The sequence below is a fragment of the Schistocerca nitens genome, chromosome 1, assembly GCF_023898315.1.
Source record: "Schistocerca nitens isolate TAMUIC-IGC-003100 chromosome 1, iqSchNite1.1, whole genome shotgun sequence".
In the NCBI taxonomy this organism is placed as follows: domain Eukaryota; kingdom Metazoa; phylum Arthropoda; class Insecta; order Orthoptera; family Acrididae; genus Schistocerca; species Schistocerca nitens.
Window position 1 is genome coordinate 145,940,193 of NC_064614.1, and position 10,405 is coordinate 145,950,597.

Here is a 10,405-nt window from a genome sequence, read left to right on the forward strand (position 1 = left end):
CTCTTCAGGACGTTTCACATATTTGAGAAGAGTACTGACGAATAGCTTGAAAACGGTACTACACATGGAAAGAGATACAGAAACAATGAACGATTGAACTGACAATTGTATCAACAGGATATGTGGAGTAGTTCGGCAACCACAGTAAAATGAATAAATACAGGAAAAATGTGGGAACAGAATGGAACTGAGTGCGAGAAGCATTAGCAAGATAAGAGGGTTAAATGAAGTTCAGAAGAGGAGAAAGTACCGAGCCGTGTTCGATCATTGAATATTAAATCGGGACTGTGGGCCAGAGTTTACAGAAATTACAAGGCACCCCGGGTTAAAAACGGGTAACATTCCAGGCTTGCACCTTGTTACATTTAGGTATCTAGTCATATAACAAGAAGACTGTTAGAATAGAGGTGGGCAGAAAAGGAGCAACTACACGGTGGTCCGTATGTGTGGAACCACCAATGAGGAAGGAGCAGTCAAGTAGTACAAGATGGGAGAGGGAAAACCCATGAGACAAAGTGGCCGCCATTTTGGAAACCGCACTCTTGGATGCAACTCGTAATTTTCAAATGGAAAGCGGATCACTTGACATACAGTGTGGACAAAGTAAAAATGGCGGGGAAAACATTTACAGTAAGACTAACATAGGACCGACCATTGTTAATGTGTATCACAGAAGATGTTGAAATGGTCTCATTTAACGCCTACGCAGCTCTGAGCTCAACTCATCAGACAGAGAGACAGTGTTCTGTTGCAGCTCTTCCAGTGTGCGAGGATTGACTACAGGTGACCCTTCAGTTTGCCCCACAGGGGAAAACAACAGGGGGGGGGGGGGGAACTCTGCCTCTGGTGACTGCCTTTCACGTACTCGTGACAAGGTTCTGAAGGCACCTGCATTGTTGCTCCGTCTTGCTAAAATAATCATCTTCCTTGAGTTGATCCACATATGGATTAAACAGCTTCTGCGCATACCGGTCAGCATTAACACTCGGCAATAAACCAAGATATTTTACTGAGAGCGCCACTTTGCCTTACTGGTCACTAAATACGGGTGCTAACCGCTCTCACTCAAACGTAATGGCATAGCTAAGTACTCGGGACAAAGCATGCGGGAGATGCACATACGTAGACGTGTGACTGCAACCAACTGGTGCATCTAAGTCACGTGTTTCAGCATTTTCTGTGACGGGCAATTCTGTTCAGTAGCAAGGTTCAGTACCGTGTCAGTCTAATAAATATTTGACGGACCATCCTGTGTCAGAGAGACAGATTATTACAGGAGAAAAACAATACTGCCTTGCATTTGAGCACAGCATCTCGCTGTATTAATATGTTGACGGAGGCGATAAACCTATTGGTAGGATGTTCCAACTTCGTCAGAAAACAATGTAAGTGAAGCTGAGAACGCATCCGTTACGATTCCGGGTACGTGGAACAGTGCCTCTGTCAAGCGTTACGCGGGGTAAAATACGAGGGGGTATTAGAAAAAAAAAAAAGGCAGAATAACGCTGCCGTGGGCGAAGCTCGTGTAGCAGGCATTTCCGCCGCTAGGCGAGCATAACACAACTCTTTGCCAGTTCGGTGCCGTCCGTGTTGTCGAACTGGCTTGGTCTGTTCATCTGCAGTGATTGTATTTGCTAGTGCTGTTTTGATCTTGTTTCGTTTTTTTATGATGGCAAATTTAAGAGAACAACGCGTAGCTGTGAAATTTCGTTTTCTACTCGGTAAAAATGCTGCTGAAACTGTTTTAATGTTGAAAACAGCTTACCAAGAGGACGCTATGGGAAAAACTCAAGTGAACGAGCTTAAAATGGCGATTTAAAAATAGCTCGATTTAAAAATGGCGACATGTCGATTGATGACAAACCTCGTTCTGGACGTCCATCAACTGCCCGAATCGACGAAAATATTGAAAAAATTCGAGAGCTTGTGCTCACAGACAGATTTAAGAAATATTAAGAAGATTGCGCAACAGTGTTCGTCAAAAAAGACCCGATTTGTAGCAAACAGGAGTCTGGCTTTTCCACCACGACATTGCGCCTGCACAATTTTTGGCTAAAGATGGCATGGTTCGTCTGCCCCACCCATCTTATTCGTCTAACCTGGCTCCTCGCGACTTTTTCTTATTTCCACGCATGAAAAGGGGCATGAAAAGACACCCATTTGACAGCATTGAAGGAAAAACCGAGGGAGGAACTGTCAATATATCTACAAAATTGTTTTCGAAAAGTGGAAGCTCCGGTAGTTGTAATGGAGAATATTTTTGAAGGGGATAAGGGTGTTTTGTAAACAATTTGAAAATATATAGCTTTTAAAACATAATTCCGGTTTTTTTGTGGTTACCCCGTCGTATGAATGGAGATAAGGCGGCTTCTTGGTGCTTGCAGCATTTCAAAATTGTATCGCATATGTTCTCCGAAGTGCTTGCGTGGTTTTATCATTCTGTATGTACTTCATGTGAGTGAGTTTTCGTGTTCAGCAAACTGCTTCGCAAGCAGGAATACATACATACGAGATGGCGTAGCGATAACTTAATGCAAGGGTACTTCGGCATCATATGTCGATCTGTACACCTGCTGCCCACAAACAGGCTTTTGTCGGAACATAAAAATTGTGTGAAGTGAAAGACTCGCAGACTTTTTCACGATACGTGTTCAACACAGACGTTAGAGGTCCATCTGGGCCGCGATCAACGATTTCACAGATGACTTCATTAAGATTCTTTAGTACGAGGGACATTTCATAAACAATGCACAGGTTGGTTTTACTTTGGGTTTTTTGATGCAACAACAATGAAAATTACGTCAGATGTAGGTGGAAGCTTGAGGAAGAAGCTCTTGTTTTTGTTTTTTCACTGTGCACTCTAAAAAAAACTGTCGATGTGTAAGTGGACCGAGCTGGGGTCTCGTGCACTGTGACTCTTGAACACCAGAGGTCGTACATCAAGATCGCAACTTACCGAGGCAAAAACCCAGGAGAAATCCACAGTGGCCGGCCGGAGTGGCCGTGCGGTTCTAGGCGCTACAGTCTGGAGCCGAGCGACCGCTCCGGTCGCAGATTTGAATCCCGCCTCGGGAATGGATGTGTGTGATGTCCTTAGGTTAGTTAGGTTTAATTAGTTCTAAGTTCTAGGCGACTGATGACCTCAGAAGTTAAGTCGCATAGTGCTCAGAGCCATTTGAACCAGCCAAATACACAGTGCGTGAAGTGAAGTTTGTGGTGCGTTTACACTGTATCTTAGTACAGTTCACGTTTGGTTAATCGTTTTCGTGATGGTCGTGTGAGCGTAGACGATAATCCAAGATCTGGAAGGCCAAAAACGTCAACAGACGAGCAAAGTGTCAAACTTGCGGCAGGTGCTCTTAAAGAAGGTTGCAGTGCGACATGGGAGGAACTCTCTCAAACCGCAGGGATTCCCGCAACATCATTATTCCGTATTATGACACATAATTTGAAGAAGAGAAAAAATTCTGCGAGATGGGTCCCACACTGTTTGTCTGTTAAAGGGAAGTAGAAATGCTTGGACGTCGAAACCTTGCTCAAACAACAATTCGACCGTGATGGTCAAGGATTTTCATGTCGAATTGTTGCTATTGATAAAACGTTGATTAGAGACTCTGAACCAGAGTTGAAATCACAGACTAATAACTGGAGAGCTTCAGATTCTCCACGTTAAAAAAAATCGATGTGCTGAATCAAAGCGCAAGCAAACGATGATTTTTGTTTATGATCACGACGTATTCATCATGACAGAGTCCCCCGGGGAACAACTGTCACATCAAGTTAAAAATTTCAAAAAATAGCAGAAATACATTAACCTACAGTATTCAGAATACAGTATTTCTGGAGACACAGGAACTTTTCTTGTGTTCATGTAGAAGTACAGGAATAAAATGCCAGCAAAATTTAAATAGCCTTAATAAGTGAAGAAAGAAATAACAACTATGTAAATTGTTCAATAATGTCGAACACGGTATTGGATAACAAGTGATGTAAAATATTGAGCAAGTTTGAAACTTACTGTAACTGCTGTATAGTCTGAAGAAACAACTTCGTTCCATTTACTGTATTACAAAAACTAATCAACAGTAGCAAAATGAAAAGACAGCATTCTATACATAAATTATACGAAGGCCTACACTTTCTCCTATGTTTCTCTTCAAAATATTGTATGACTGTGATGTACGGTACCTAACACATTGAAAATATCTGCCGGCCGGGGTGGCCGAGCGATTCTAGGCGCTCCAGTCTGGAACCGCGCGACCGCTGCGGTCGCTGGTTCGAATCCTGCCTCGGGCATGGATGAGTGTGATGTCCTTAGGTTAGTTAGGTGTAAGTAGTTCTAAGTTCTAGGGGACTGATGACCTTAGAAGTTAAGTCCCATTGTTCTCAGAGCCATTTGAACCATTTTGAAAATATCCAACACACACAACCACAAAACGTCGATAACGAATACACTATTGTTCCACTTCTTTACTTTGAAAAATAACACATATTGAGATTTAATTTTGTAGTTTTACACAATAACAGCACAGACAGCGCTGTTTGCTTTTTTAACCAGTTGCTTGAACTTAAAAATACAATATAATAACGTATACCACAGTATCCTGTCGTACTTGAGGTTCTCAGTTATCTTTGTTTCCTTTTTCAGCTTAATATGTGAGTACGCATTTTGCATTTTACGATGCATTCGCTTTAACGCCTCCTTATTGTCATTTGTGTAAATTCCCCTCTGAAAATAAGAAATTTTAGCAAAGGCTGCATGCTCGTTAATCACGTGTTCGCTTTGAATGTCAGCTACAGTTTCGTCTTCACTCGTTGAGGCGTACACGCTAAGGTGGTTGTCCCCATGGGAGAAGTCCTGTATTTCACAAGTTCACAGAGATGGACAAAGTTCCGCCAGAGGGATGTTATCCTCATCTTCATCATCAGCACAATCAGCTGTTGCTGAAAGAGTGTCGTCCTCACCGCGGGATGGTGAAGAAAGGTCTCTGAATCCTGCATGTTTAAAATAATTGGCAGTTGTCTTTTGAGTGACGATTTTCACACAGTTCCGACATCATTAAAATTTCTTCAAGAACGTTAAATACTGTTTCTTTACTTTCTTTTATTATAACTCCCTGATCCTTAGGTTGTAGAAGTGAAGTGACGTTTGGAGGAAGTGCGAAACGAATTTACCAAACGTTTCACCAGCAGGGGAATTTTAGCTGACTTTTTTTAAATATTAGCATTAACATAACTGCATTACATTTGTAGTAAAAGTAACAAATATTTTATAAAATACGTATTTGAACGATGAGCTGTTTTTCTTTTACACCCAAGCATCTACCGGTTTCGGTCTTAGACTATCTTCACGGATGAAGGGTTAAATTAGTTTAAGCCACCATATTGCAGTAGTCATTACTTAAAACGTCCAGTGTATGCCATGAATGTAAATATATGACACAGGACTTTAAAAGCAAACATACAAATACTAAATGTATACAGAGCACTGCACATTTTAAGTAATGGTGGCTTAAACCATTAGCCCTTCATACGTGAATATGGTCCAAGACTGAAACCGGTAGATGTTTGGGTGTAAAAGAAAAACGGCTGATGGTTCAAATATGCATTTTGTACATTACGTAACGGCTGTTGACAGTAACCTTCCAAAAATGTTATAACAAATATTGTTTCCAAAACTGGAAGAGTAAAAGGCCACCTCGTGGTGACATATCTTACCGCATTTTTGAATCGTACCTTTGAATATTTGATTGTACAATACACAAGACATGTTCGAAAGTAACTTGCGACATTCTCAGAACGTTTTAACATTAGCGAAGTCATCTGATTTTATTTCGTTCAACAGCGTTTCTTGATAATTTAAACATGTGCGCCTCTACATCCATTTCTTCACTCAACCATTTCCTTTTTTTCTTTACTTTGTTTTTCGTAACGGTTTTGTTTAATAATAATAGTGCAACAACGGTGTTGGCTGCTCTGATTTTAAACCACGACACTTCATGCGTCCACTTGCCAATCTAATGACGTAACTCTAGTACCAACACGTTTACAATACTTGCAACAAGTTCCGGAAGTTAACTTGCCGAAGCGAGTTGCAGAAGCAAACTTGCACAAGTTTTTGGCCGGCCGCTGTGGCCGAGCGGTTCTAGGCGCTTCAGTCCGAAACCGCGCTGCTCCTGCGGTCGCAGGTTCGAATCCTGCCTCGGGCATGGATGTGTGTGATGTCCTTAGTTTTAAGTAGTTCAAAGTCTAGGGGACTGACGACCTCAGATGTTAAGTCCCATAGTGCTTAGAACCATTTGAACCACAAGCTTTTGTTCTAATGTAACCACCTCAGCAAGCCCTTGTACAAGTTACTTGCTGGTCTAGGCACGCTTCTAGAAGTCTCACGAATGCCTCCGCTCCGCCAGCCTAGCTGAATCAACGACCGACGTTTCAGCGCCCCACCGACGTGTGTTACGCGTTCCTTGGGAGTCCCGCGGAGCTAATAGGATGCGACGGCTTCTGGAACATTCAGTCAAAACACGCTTCTCAGTGTCGGTTCACACAGGACGGCACGTCACGTCAAAACATTCCACAATGTGTTTCAAATGGCGGCATTCGTCACCAGCTGTTCACGCGGAACGGCACAGCACAAAACGTCAACGTAAAAGATTCTACGAAAAACAGTTTTGGCTTCACTAGACGGCGGCTTTGCGCGCTAATATCCAAACTTCGCCTTTTCTCGCCGCACTTAGTTGAATGTTACTACACTGTTTGTGTGACGTTCGTAGACAAATTCTTGTGCAACTTTATTAATTTTTTTACTATGCTTGTTTTATCGACATTTCTTGTTACTTTTTTTTTCATATAACTTATTCAGTTATACCTTGTTTTACAGTATTGTTCACATAACCTCTGGAAAATGGCCCCGGCGGCCAATACCGGTCGTGCTGATCGAAAAATAAAACGTCAGCTGGTGCTGTTATTTGGTTCCCAGTCTGTTTAACTTTCACATTTATTCTCTCATATTCGAAGATTAGCAGACACCATCACCGATTCTTAGTGCAGTGTATGTATGTATCTGTATTCCTCTTTGTCGTTTCACAGGTGTTGGCTTCTAAACGTAGGTTTACAATGGCTTAAACTGTGACGTCAGAGGGGTGGGGGGAAACTGTCAAACTGTGCCGTCAGAGGGGATGGATGGGGTCTGTTTACGCAGGGTGTTTGTTTTAACCTGCCACCACTAAATATCTGAAAACAACGCATCGTACGAAAAAAATGTTCTAGATGAAAATTAAATATTAGTAAAGGGAACATCTGCCTGTGCTACAACTGACCAGCTCCTAACCACCCCTCCTGCGCGGGCGCGGTCAACTTTCTTTTTTAAAATCGGAACCAACCATTTTTATTACATATTCAGATTCTTCGCCAAAAAATACATATGTTTTACTCAAACCGTTGTTTTCCATTCGCGGTAGATGGTGCTGTTATCGACAAATATCAAGTGGGACTGTTTCTGCACTTAAGAACTGAAGCATTTGATTCCACATTTCATTTACGATGTAAATGTAAACCTTTGTGTTCTAACAGTTGATACCGATTTTAAAACTTTGCCTAAGTTCTGGAGATGTGATTGTTTAGTACAAATAATATGGCAAGACATTGACATTTCTGGCGAATAAGCTACTTGTTTGGTAACATAGGTTTCTGTTCCATATGAGGTTACTGTGATGAGTCCCTAAGCAATCTCGTTTCATTTCGGTGGCCGCCTTGCAACCTGACATCAGGATGACTGATTTCGGTGTGTTTCCACCCAACCGCTATAACTCTCGCACTGACTGCTAAGCGGCTACCGGCGCAGTACAGATCACAACCATTGTACCAGGGTAAAATGTCCAGGGCACCTGCCGTGAATATTCAGCAAAATCGAGCACCACAATGGTAAGAGTTAGGGGGACTCACCAATATCAAGCATCCCGATGGAAACAGAAAAGCCGGCCATTGTGACCGAGAGGTTCTAGGCGCTACAGTCTGGAACCGCGCGACCGCTACGTCGCAGGTTCGAATCCTGCCTCTGGCATGGATGTGTGTGATGTCCTTAAGTTAGTTAGGTTTAAGTAGTTCTAAGTTCTAGGGGACTGATGACCTCACCAGTTAAGTCCCATAGTGCTCAGAGCCATTTGAACCATTTTTTTTTTTAACAGAAAACTATTACATCCATGCTTGCTGCATGACGCTAACCGTAGTTTCTAACCAGACATTGAAATGGCTACCCATATTGCACTCTAAAATCAAGTTTGCAACACTGAAGTAAATTTAGAACATCAATATCAACCGTTAGAATACAAAATTTTACATTTACATAATAAATCAAATGTACACTCAAATGCGTTAGTTCTTAATTGCAAAAACCGGCGCTTTTGATATTTGTCAATTACAGTACTCTACTGAAAATGGAAAACAATGGTTTCAGTAAACAGTATCTATTTTTTTGGCGTAGACTCCGAATATGCTATAAAAATATGGAGTTCCCATTCGAAAATACAAAGAAGACTTCCCCTCCCCCACGCAGGGTAGGAGTTGGCAAATTGCAGCAGACATTTTTTTCGTACGAGCGTTGTTTTCAGATATTTAGTGGTGACAAGTTAAAACAAACACCCTGCGTAAACAGACCCCATCCATCCCCTCTGACGGCACAGTTTGACAGTTTCCCCCCACCCCTCTGACGTCACAGTTTAAGCCACTGTAAACCTACGTTTAGAAGCCAACACCTGTGAAACGACAAAGAGGAATACAGATACATACATACACTGCACTAAGAATCTGTGATGGTATCTGCTAAACTTCGAATATGTCAACTTTTTACCTACAAATTTTTTCATACGACGTGTCGTTTTAGAGATTTTTAGTTGTCTCATGTTAAAATAAACAACCTATATATGTAAGGTGTGTGAGTTTTAAATTTTGAGAGGGATGTGAACTGTAATGTCAGAGGAAAGCCAATTATTTTCGAAATTGCTATAATTGCAAACACGGTGTGCATATTCCCAGATCACAGGGGAGGGGTGAAATATGGTAACAACGCAGACTGCACCCGATTAATGATATGGACCTGTAATTTAGCGGATAACTCCTACTGCCTTTCTTGAATGTATGTGTTACCTGTGCAACTTTCCAGTCTTTGGGTACGGATCTTTAGTCGAGCGAGCGATTTTATATGATTGTTAGGTATGGAGCTATTGCATCAGCATACTCTGAAAGGAACCTAATTGGTATTCAGTCTGGGCTGCACTTGCTTTTCTTGTGTTTTAACGTGTTTCACCACTCCGAGGATATCTACTTCTATGTTACTCGTTTTGGCAGCTGTTCTTGATTCGAATATTTACTTCGCCTTCTCTGGTGAAGAAATTTGGGAAGGCGTTGTTTAGTAACTCTGGCTTAGCAGCACTGTCATCTGTAGTGTTTCCACTGCTATGGCGCACAGAGAAGACATGGATAGCGTCTTGCCGCTAGCATAATTTAAATACGACGAGACTCTCATTGGATTATCTACATACATACTCCCCAATGCACCATAGGTGCGTGGCGGCGGGTACCTCGTACCACAACTAGCATCTTCTCTCCCTGTGCCACTCCCAAACAGAACGAGGGAAAAATGACTGCCTATATGCCTCTGTACGAGCCCTAATGTCTCTTATCTTATCTTTGTGGTCTTTCCGCGAAATATAAGTTGGCGGCAGTAAAATTGTACTGCAGTCAGCCTCAAATGCTGGTTCTCTAAATTTCCTCAGTAGCGATTCACGAAAAGAACGCCTCCTTTCCTCCAGAGACTCCCACCCGAGTTCCTGAAGCATTTCCGTAACACTCGCGTGATGATCAAACCTACCAGTAACAAATCTAGCAGCCCGCCTCTGAATTGCTTCTATGTCCACCCTCAATCCGACCTGCGAGACAAAGTTTCGCTGTGGAAACTATTATAAGCATCTCGCATTTAAATCCGCGGTAAATTTCGAGTTTCTGTAAAAGGCCCGAATTTTTCATTTCAGTCTCTTGGATGCGCTAGGGGACACTTTTTCCGAACGAGTCATATTTTCAGACGAACCGACGTTCATCTATCGGATGAAGTAAACCACCACAATGTAAGAATTTGGGGCCACAAAATCTTGACGTCGTTGTCGAACATGAAAGAGTCTCGCCGGAACTGAATGTGTATTAATGTCATACCTGGACATGCTGCAAACTTGGTGAAGATTGCGATTATTTCATGTCTATGCATGACGGCAGCCTGCCTCACTTTCACCTTGAGGTCCGGCGTCCTTTTGACAACACCGTCCCACAACGTTGGTATGGAAGAGGTGGACAAGAAGATCTTGTTCATTGTTTTTGGCCTACCAGATTGACAGACCACACACCTTGCGATTTT